This window comes from Phaenicophaeus curvirostris, chromosome 23 (genome assembly GCF_032191515.1).
Source record: "Phaenicophaeus curvirostris isolate KB17595 chromosome 23, BPBGC_Pcur_1.0, whole genome shotgun sequence".
NCBI classification, from domain to species: Eukaryota; Metazoa; Chordata; class Aves; order Cuculiformes; family Cuculidae; genus Phaenicophaeus; species Phaenicophaeus curvirostris.
In genome coordinates, this window is record NC_091414.1 from 589720 (window position 1) to 598620 (window position 8901).

Consider the following 8901-nt stretch of genomic DNA (forward strand, 5'->3'; position numbering starts at 1 on the left):
CAGGGCTGAAGAAACGTTGCTTGAAATCCAAGCGTAGGGAGAGGCCAGCGCTCCTGTCACAACTGTTCTATTGAAATAACTTTTGGAGGTTTTCCACGTTCCCGGTGTCACTTAGAAGGCTGGAAGTGGCAGTTGGGCCATGGAGAAACGCAGCCAGGAATGCCTGAGAGTGCATGAGAGAGCAGAACTGCAATAGGAAGCATCCGTGTGCTTTAATTAGGGAATCCTCTTGCTGCGAGATGTGCGACCCTCGCTCACAGAGGTGCAGGTGCTGGGTCTGTAGGGAGCATTCGGGAGTGACCTGGCGTGGCCACACTGCTCATTATCTTGTGGCAGCTCTGCAGACAGGAATGGCTTGTGCTTCTGGGTGGGATTTCCATGGGGCCGAGGGGCAGGAGGCCCCACGCGAGGAGGCTGTAGCGGCATCACCGGGGGGCTGTGTGGATGCCGAGTCTCTCGGCTCAGACGCGGGCTGTCAGCCCCCTGCGCCAGCTCCTGGTGCAGCGAGGGAGGGAGCAGCTCCCGAGGGGCTCAGGCATGGCCTGAACACAACTCCTGCAAGGATGCAGCTTGGGAAGGGCACGGGGAGGAGGGAACGCTGCTTTCCCGCAGCTTCAGCCCTCGAGGCTGCGGTTCCGCATGGCCGGCAGCTCATGCCGCCAGGACTGCTTCCAAGATGTGTTGCAACTGGACGTTTTCAAGGTTATTCAAAATTCAGTGGGGGAGCGGTACCGGGGGCTCCTGCCAGCGGAAAGGCCGTGTCAGCCCTCCTCGTCCTTGACCTCCTCCGCTGCTCGTCTCTCCTCGCTGCTCCCCTCTAACTTGCCTACATCGCAAAAGGGCTGATCATGTGAATATTACACAGCCCGGCATCTGCACATCAGCTGAGCCCCCGGGACGCTCCTAGTGCCTCCGTGTGAGCCTGTTCCCAGCCGTGCGCTCTCACCTGTGTGTTCGGTCCCGTCACGGGCTGTCACTGCCAAATACACAATCTATAGAAATACAACAAATGGGACCTGGCGCTCTGCGGGTTGTTGGTGCCCAGGGTGCAGAACACGTGCAGAACTCCCGTTCAGGGGAGAAGAGGGTTGCAGACCTGCGAGCGCCTGCAGAGCCTGGGGTGCCGAGAGGAGCTGCCCTGGCACCGGGGTCCAGAGAGGCCCCGGGAGCAGCGCCAGCTCCAGTGAGACATTTCAATCCTTCCTGTTCCACAGTCGACCTTGGCCATGGCTCCACTGCAGGGAACGTTTTCCGGTCCCTCTGGCAGGCACTGACAGGCACCTACCTTGTGTTTGTCCTCCCTCCTTACCTGGTGCCACCGGGAGCGGGCAGGGCGGCAGCGCGGCCGCTGCGTCAAGGGGAGCAGCCTGGTGCCTTCCCAGCCCTCTTGGGCCTCCTTGGGGTGCCCTCTATCTTCTCCCTAAACCCTGTCTGAAGGTCCCTTCTGCTGAGGCAGCTGTTTGGTAGCTGAGGTTGGTTGAGAAATTGATAGTTCTCTGGTTTCCAACGGAAATCTGATCCCTTTGCCCAAATCAGCACTTCTATCCTTTGTTATAAACCTGGCCCAGCCTCTCGGCTCAGGGGATCTGGGTGTGTAGGATGCAGTCCTTTTCTTTCCACCTGCCAGCATCGCTTTTTCTCTCTGAGGCTGAGCGAGGAGGGCTGGAAGCTCACAGAGCAATTGCTGGAGCCATTTGCCTCGCTGCGGTCCCGGCTCCTCTCTCGGCTCTGCCCCAGCAGCTCATTCCCTGTGCTCACTTCTCTAAGGAGGGCAATGGGGATGGAGCCGAGTGGATCCTCATGGCCAAGGGCACTGCTGATATAAACCCCAGTCCCTGGGCACCAGAAGAACGTGGCTCAGCCGCTGCTGGTGGCCCCGTTCCCCTCGCCCAGCAGGACCAGCGGGGAGCCGGGGCTGGCAGACGGGGCGCCCATCATACGGCTCCATGGCTGCACATAAATTTTCCTTGCAAACAGGCAAAGGCCCCGGCTCCCTGGAACTGCGTTTCCACTGGTTTCATCCCAGCAGCCAAAGGCTGGGCTGCAGCCCTGGGCTCCAGTTTCCCCTGCCTGAAGGAGGCCACAGGGTTTGTTCTGCTGCTGGAGCGGTCGAAACGCCCTCATTGCGCATTGTTAGCTTCTCAGCACATCTCTGTTCTTTCCAATCCAGAAAAGGTCATGGAGACCCAAGAGAAACCCACTTCCCTCCTTCCCTGGAACTCCTCCTGCTGCCTCGCACACGCTGTTGTTGCCAAACGCAGGAACAGGCGCTGGCGTTTGGCGGGGCACAAAGCCTTGGCTTGTCGGATGGGAAAGAGGCGTTCCTGGTCCTCAGCCTGGGGACAGGGCTCTGCTCCATAGCCACTGCCAGGCTTTCCAGCTGCGATTCTGGTGCTCACCCCATGCTAAGAGCTCGGTTCCTGCTGCCTGGGGATGGGCAGCGCTCCTGGGGGATGATCCAAGGATGATCCGAGGAGAGTAGGTGGGAATAGCTGGAGCACGACCAGAGCTGCGTGAATCCTGGTGTGTCGCTGGGGCTGCGCTGCGTGTCCAGCGGGAAGCACAAGGGTCAGCGCTGCCCTGCAGGGGAAAGGCAGAGGGTGGCGGGGGGGTCAGGGTGGCCCTGCTGTGTTTCGCCAAGGCTGTTATCGCCAGGAGTTGCCCCTGAGAGACTGCAGGGCTGATGCTGGGGAGAGATCCTGGAACTTGGAGGCAGTGGGGAGGCTCTTGGCAGTTACTGCTGTGCAGCAGCAGGCACTGGGGTTTTCCTCCCGCTCAGGGGATCCAGGATGGCAGCTCAGAGCAGGCTGGGCAGGACTGAGCAGCTGAGAGACAGCAGCAGCTTCTACCTTTCTGCCAGGATGCTCTGGAGCACCAGCAGGGCCTGATTGCAGAGAAGCATTTGAAGTCTCAGTGCACGCCAGTCACCCCAGAAACCCCCCGCTCAGCTCTGCTGTGCCCAGCCCAGCCTTCCCAGACAGCACAGGGGTTCATTTGCTTAAACTCTGGCTAAAGCCTCCCACTGATGAGAACAGACCCAGGTTGGGTAGAGGGGGTTCTCACGGTGAGGGAAGAGAATTTCCTGGCTGTGGTAAAGGTGGGCTCTGCTTCAAGAGAAGTTAGAGGATGAGCTTGTGCTCGTGGCATTGGGCTGGAAGAAGGAAGGGGTGGGTCAGCAGCAAAACACAGCAGAACAAACCCTGTTTACCTTTCCATGCTGTCTCGGGAATGAGGGATGCATCAAACTGCAGGGCCCCTCTTCCCCTGCCCACCCTGTTCTGCTGCAGGGAGAACACAGCCCTGGGGAGCAGCCCTGGACTCAACCAGGCTCTGGGCAAGCAAGAATCAGGCCAGGAAAGGATCACATCCAAGACAAGGGAATCCTGATTGGGCTCATTTTCGAAGTGGGACACTCATCCATTCCCCACCTGATGCAGTTGGCTCAGCCCTCTGGAAAATGCCAGGCGCTTCCCTGCGGCATGGCCAGGCGGCCGTGCTGGGAGCGCTCTGCCTCTCCACCCTGCCTGCAGCAGGATCTGCTTTCCCCTTGGACAGCTGGTGCTGGTTATGAAAATGGGAACGTTCCCCAGCCAGTTCTCGGCAGGAGCTGCCCTTTCCCGGTTGACCACGGGGGCTCTTTCCTCCTCTTCCCACCTCCCAGCAGTCATAGCTCTGGGAATGTTCTGGGCTTGACGAAGCACGGCACTCCTCTGCTCCTCTTCCTCGCCTGGTGCACAGGAGGAGCCTGCGGCTCTGGCCTGTGAAGGGCAGGTGTCTGTCCCGTGGCCTCTGATCAATACAATTCCCGAGTAAATTCTCTTCCCAAAGCACAGAAGAAAGAAATCAAAAGTGCTGGGACCTGTCCTGCTGGGGAGTTTTACACCCCAAGCTGTTGCTCTACAAGGAAACCTCGTTCCTAGCGCAGAGATCCTTCTCCCAGCCACTGTCCCCTCTCCCTAGAGCGTGATGGAGAACACACCTCGTGGGAGAGAGAGCAGCAGGGACACCACCACATCTTGCAGGGAAGCTGTTATTTGTTGTCACATCTGGTGCAGAGGCCAAGGGAGCATCCAGAGCACGGACAAGGGGACACTGGGCAAAGCGTTCACGGACAGAGAGAAGCCAGCAGGGCTTATTGTTACTGGAAGCTGGGGGTATGCAGAGCTTAGCAAGATTCAGCAAGGGGTCAGGCACCTCTGTAGGCAGCGAGGCTGTGCAGAAGCCCCCACCAGTGGCAGCTGCACGGGGCAGGAAATCCTGGGGCTCAGAGCTTTGGCTGGTTTCTGAGAGAAAAGAGCAGAAGTAGCCAGAAAGGGAAATGACTCCACACCGGATTACTTGCCCCATCCGTGCCGCAGCCAGCACCGGCTGCCCAGAGCACACTGATGGCACAGGACTGGGGGGGGGTGAGCCACATCCTATCCGGCAGGTCGAGAGTTCCTTGGAAAGCCCAAATGGTGCAAGTGAGCTAATCAGAAAGAAGCTGGCTAATGCCAAGGTCAGCCCGAATAATTCCTTCCCCCCTCTCTCCCACTCGTGTTGTGGGTGAGGAGGAAATCTGGGAACCCCCTGGCTGATTTTGGATCCCAGGCAGAGGTTGGAGAGAGGTGATCACCCTGGTTCTGAGTAACAGATGAGGGTGTCAGCACCAAGCCCGCACGCTCAGTTCCATCCCCGACTCCTAACGGCACCAACAACAGAATTTCCTTGCTCTTTATTTTAGAGCTCAGGGAAAATTTCTGCCACCAGTGCTGAGTTAAATTAGAACTTTGTAAATTCAGGAGGAAATGCAGCTTCACATGGCAATGTGCTAACCTTTGGAAGGGCTTTGAGAGCTGGTTAAGTCAAATGCTGATGGTTTTATGACCTTTAATAGTGTCTGTACTTCTGTACCCAGACAAGGGTCACCAGAGCTCTCTGAGACATGACCAGATTCCCTCAGAGGGATCAGGAGAGAATTCCTGCCCTGTCCTGCTGTAATTGCCATCCCTCGGGGTCTGTAAAGCCAGAGAGCTGAGCGCCCACATGGCCTGTTCCCACAAACCCCACTTTGATGTGAGAATGATCGCTGTGTCACAGAACTTCTGGAGGTGCAGAGGTTGTGTTTGCCTCTGGGATAGTGTTGTTCCAGGAAAAAACGAACACCATCCATGTCCTCAGGTGCAGGGTTTAAGCTCCACGCTGATGTTCTCTCAGATGGTCCTGAAGACACTGGAGAGGTTCAGGTCCCCATGACAACAGTGACCTGGGAAGTGAGGGAGTGTGGATGTTTCTCTTCCCCTGCCAAAATGCAAACAGACACTTTCATTGTTCCTATTTCACTTTTTCTGTCCCCAGCCCCAGCGCAGGGCTGTGAAGCTTGGGTGATGGCTCCAAGAGGGGGTTATTTCACAGAGACCTTTCCTATCGCAACTGCTGAGGAGGCTCCATGGAAGAAGTCCTGCTGAGGGCACTGGTGCTCTTGTTCGACCAGCACCTTTCCCTTCCCAGGTGTTCACTGCTGCTTTGTGGGATGGGGTTCAAACCTGCCGAGAAGCCAAGGGATGGGCTTCACCACCCCTGCCCGTGACAGCTGTTACCCTGGCACTTGCTGGAGCCTTCTCCCATTCGCAGGTCACTGCGAGCAGTAGATTACACCCTGGCAACAGGGACACTGCTCCATGCAAGCCCCAAAACTGCAGCGCCTGCTCCGCTACACAGCAAAATAGGTCGTGCATCAGCAAATTAAAAAGGACAGATGGTGTCTGCTAATACAGCTTAGTTTATGGCCTGCAGGATTAACTCACTAGTTGTCATGTCTGCAGAAAATAGGAAATGGGTGGGCCGGGTGGAGGAAATGTGTGGTGTGCCCAGCCCTACCTGTGTCTGTAGGATGCAGCAGCTGGAAAGGATGTTGGGGATGCTGTGAGGTTTTGAGATGCTGCCAGTGTCTCTCTGGGGGTCTGGGCACTGGAGCTACTGCCTTGCACCAAGCCTTCCCATTCTGCTCTGGTTCCCACACTCTCATTGCAAAGGTCAGCGCTGTAGGGAGAAAGATGCTGAGCCACGCAGGGATCTCAGGCAGAGACAGGGACACCGCTCGTGGTCTGTGCACCAACAGTGGCTGTGCAGAAGCCCACATCTTCCTGTCCCACGCCAGCTGCAGGGCAGCCTCCAGTTCAGCCTTTCGAACTCCCGAGCACACACGTGTCTGCAGGAGCAAGACAGAAAGCTGAGGCAGAAGCCCCAGGTCTTTGCGATCTTCTCTGTGACACACTGTTCTCCTTTCCTGGAAACCAGGCCAGCACCTCACTCTGTTCTCCCTGCAGAGATCAAGCCCCGTGCCAGTGTTCAAGCTTCTCTGCGTCACTCTGCTGAGGACAGAACAAACCCTGTTCTTAGTCCTCTGTGAACGGTCCTCCCAAAGATTTCACCTTGACCCTTCCTGCCCCTGTTGCAGGTGGATTTGCTCACATCCTTCAGGATGCCGAGCACCCTGATGAACAGGCGGAGAGAGGAGGTGCACAAAGCCACCACCAGGTTCTTGCGCTGTCTGCTCCTCTCCGTGCCTCTTGCCAACAGCACCTGGGTCCCCGGCCACCACTGCCCAGGCACAACGTGCCCAGGACAGGCAGCTGCTGCCAGAGGTGTTTGCCACCCCCGCCTTCTCCTAGCCACAGCCGGCTCTCACAGGCACAGGGGTTTCCTCCAGTGACTGATTTGCCTGTATTTATGCTAAGACCAAACACACCATTGTCTGTTTAACAGCTCAGGTGGGGAGGGAGCCTGGCTGCCTCCTCGTACTGCGGGGATCGGAGCAGCATCGCCCTGCAGGCAGCACCCCACTGCGCTAGCCCTGCTCCATGATAAACCCCCTGTCATTAAGGACAGCAGGGCACTGCGAGAGTGAACCGGGAGCGGGGATGGCTGTCACTGCTGTCCCCAGCGCCGTGCGGGGCGTGTGCTGGGCACCAGGTGTGTAAAGAGATCAGAACAGGCTGTGCTTTCATTACAAAAGGAAACAGTTCTTTTGTAAAGGGGAAGGCATGTCAGATTACTATTACAAGTAATTGCTTAACGCTCCCCACCTTTACGTCATTGCCGAAGTGCACAGCAGTTATCTCTGCAGCCCCGTCCAGGGTCTGGTTTTGACACACGTGGACCAGCGATGGAGCCCAGCCTGTGGTCTTCCTCGCTGGCTCAGCCCAACAGACAGGATGGTGAGCTCCGTGGGCATGTGAGCCTCCAAGTTCTTCCCCCTCCAAATCTCCCCACCTCCCACCTCTTTCATCGGCTGCTGACAAGACTTGCCATGTGTGGAGGCGGCTCCCAAGCTTACAAGATGATTTCCCGCTCCCCCACCTCCATCCACGAGCGCGTTCAGGATTTCGGGGAGGGGGAGCGCAGTTCCCCCTGTCTCCAGGCCTGTTCTGCAAGGGACGCGCGAGGCTTCCAGAGAGCTCCGTGTGGTAACTCTCTCCCAGGGTTTCACATGACGGCATCTTCCCCAGAAAGTTGCAGGAGGGAGTGGAAAATCGCTGTGCTGTGCGCGGGGGTGTCATGAGGGAGCAGTGGGGTGGGGAGAGGAGGTGTAACCACAGAGTTAGCCAGAACAATCCACTTGGAAGAGCCTTGCCTTGAATTCCTGATCCCAGGGCTCCCATCTCCTGCCTTTTGCTCTTCATTTAAAAGAATGTAAATCCTTGCTCAGTCCAGCAGAGAAAAAGGGAGTTGAGCAGAATCATCTCTTCCTTCCCTGGAAGTGTTTCAGGGGACCATGAGAGGCAAACAGACCATGAATTCACACAGAAAGCGTGTGCAGATCTGCACGCTGCGGAGAGTCCTCCCCAGCCACTGGTGTCTTCCCTTGAGAGACGTAAACGGCCACTAATGACATGTCCATCTGAGAAGTGATCAGAGTGCATGTCATCACAAACCAGGGTTCCCCAGGGCCTGGGTGGAAAATGACCCCAATGAGCTTCAGTTCTCGAACACACAGCTGCTACCCCGGGATGCAGAGCATCCCTCACCAACGATCTCCGGGTTAAGCTTCACTGAACCCCTCTGCCAGGGTTCTGGCATCCCTGCTCTGCACACATTGGAGCTGGGACTGAGAGGAGGAACTAAGGGCTCCTGGCATGACTCTTCAGGGCAGGGAGCTGGGACAAGACACCCCCCCCTGCATCTCAGAGAAGCTTAAAACTGCCTCTGTGCAAGTCAGGACCATCTGTCTGTCCCTCTCAGTCTTGACTGCAGCAACCTCGTGGGGTTGCCAGCAAGGTGTCACAAGCCAGACCCAGCTGAGGATCCTCAGGAGAGAGACCCTGGGAACTGCCACTCGCCTCCCGGCACCGGTGAATCTTGGTGCATCTGGAGCATTTTAACCACCCCGGCTGTCCAACCCGATGGGGCCAAAGGTCTCAACCAACCCGGTGAGACTGGAGCTGACTCATTCCAGAGTGCCCCTGGCCAGCAACAAGGAAGAATTCCTGGTGCAAAGCTGTTCCCTTCCTCCCACCATTTCACCGTGTCTGTGGCTGTTTCACAGCCAAGCAGCACAAGCTGGATTTTCTCTGAACTCCATCTGCTCTGAAGCACAGCCCCTGGCCCACAAATACCTGCCCATCCTGCCTGGGCAGACAAGGTGAAGCCCCAGGGAGCCCAATGTACTCCTGGAGAAAACAGCCTGGTCCAGGGAGGGTCTCACACCTCAGTGCCAGAGCGACCTGGGCAGCTTTCAGGTGGATTGAATCCGTGCGTGTTCCAAAATAGCTGTTTCCGCATCCCCCTGCGTCCTGCGGGCCAAGGACAAGAGCAGCAGGCAGTTATCCACCATACCTGAGCTCTCTGAGCAGCCAGGAGAGGGGGGGCAGACAGAGGGGATGTGGCAGGAGCCGGAGTTTCTATCTTATTGCTGCAAAC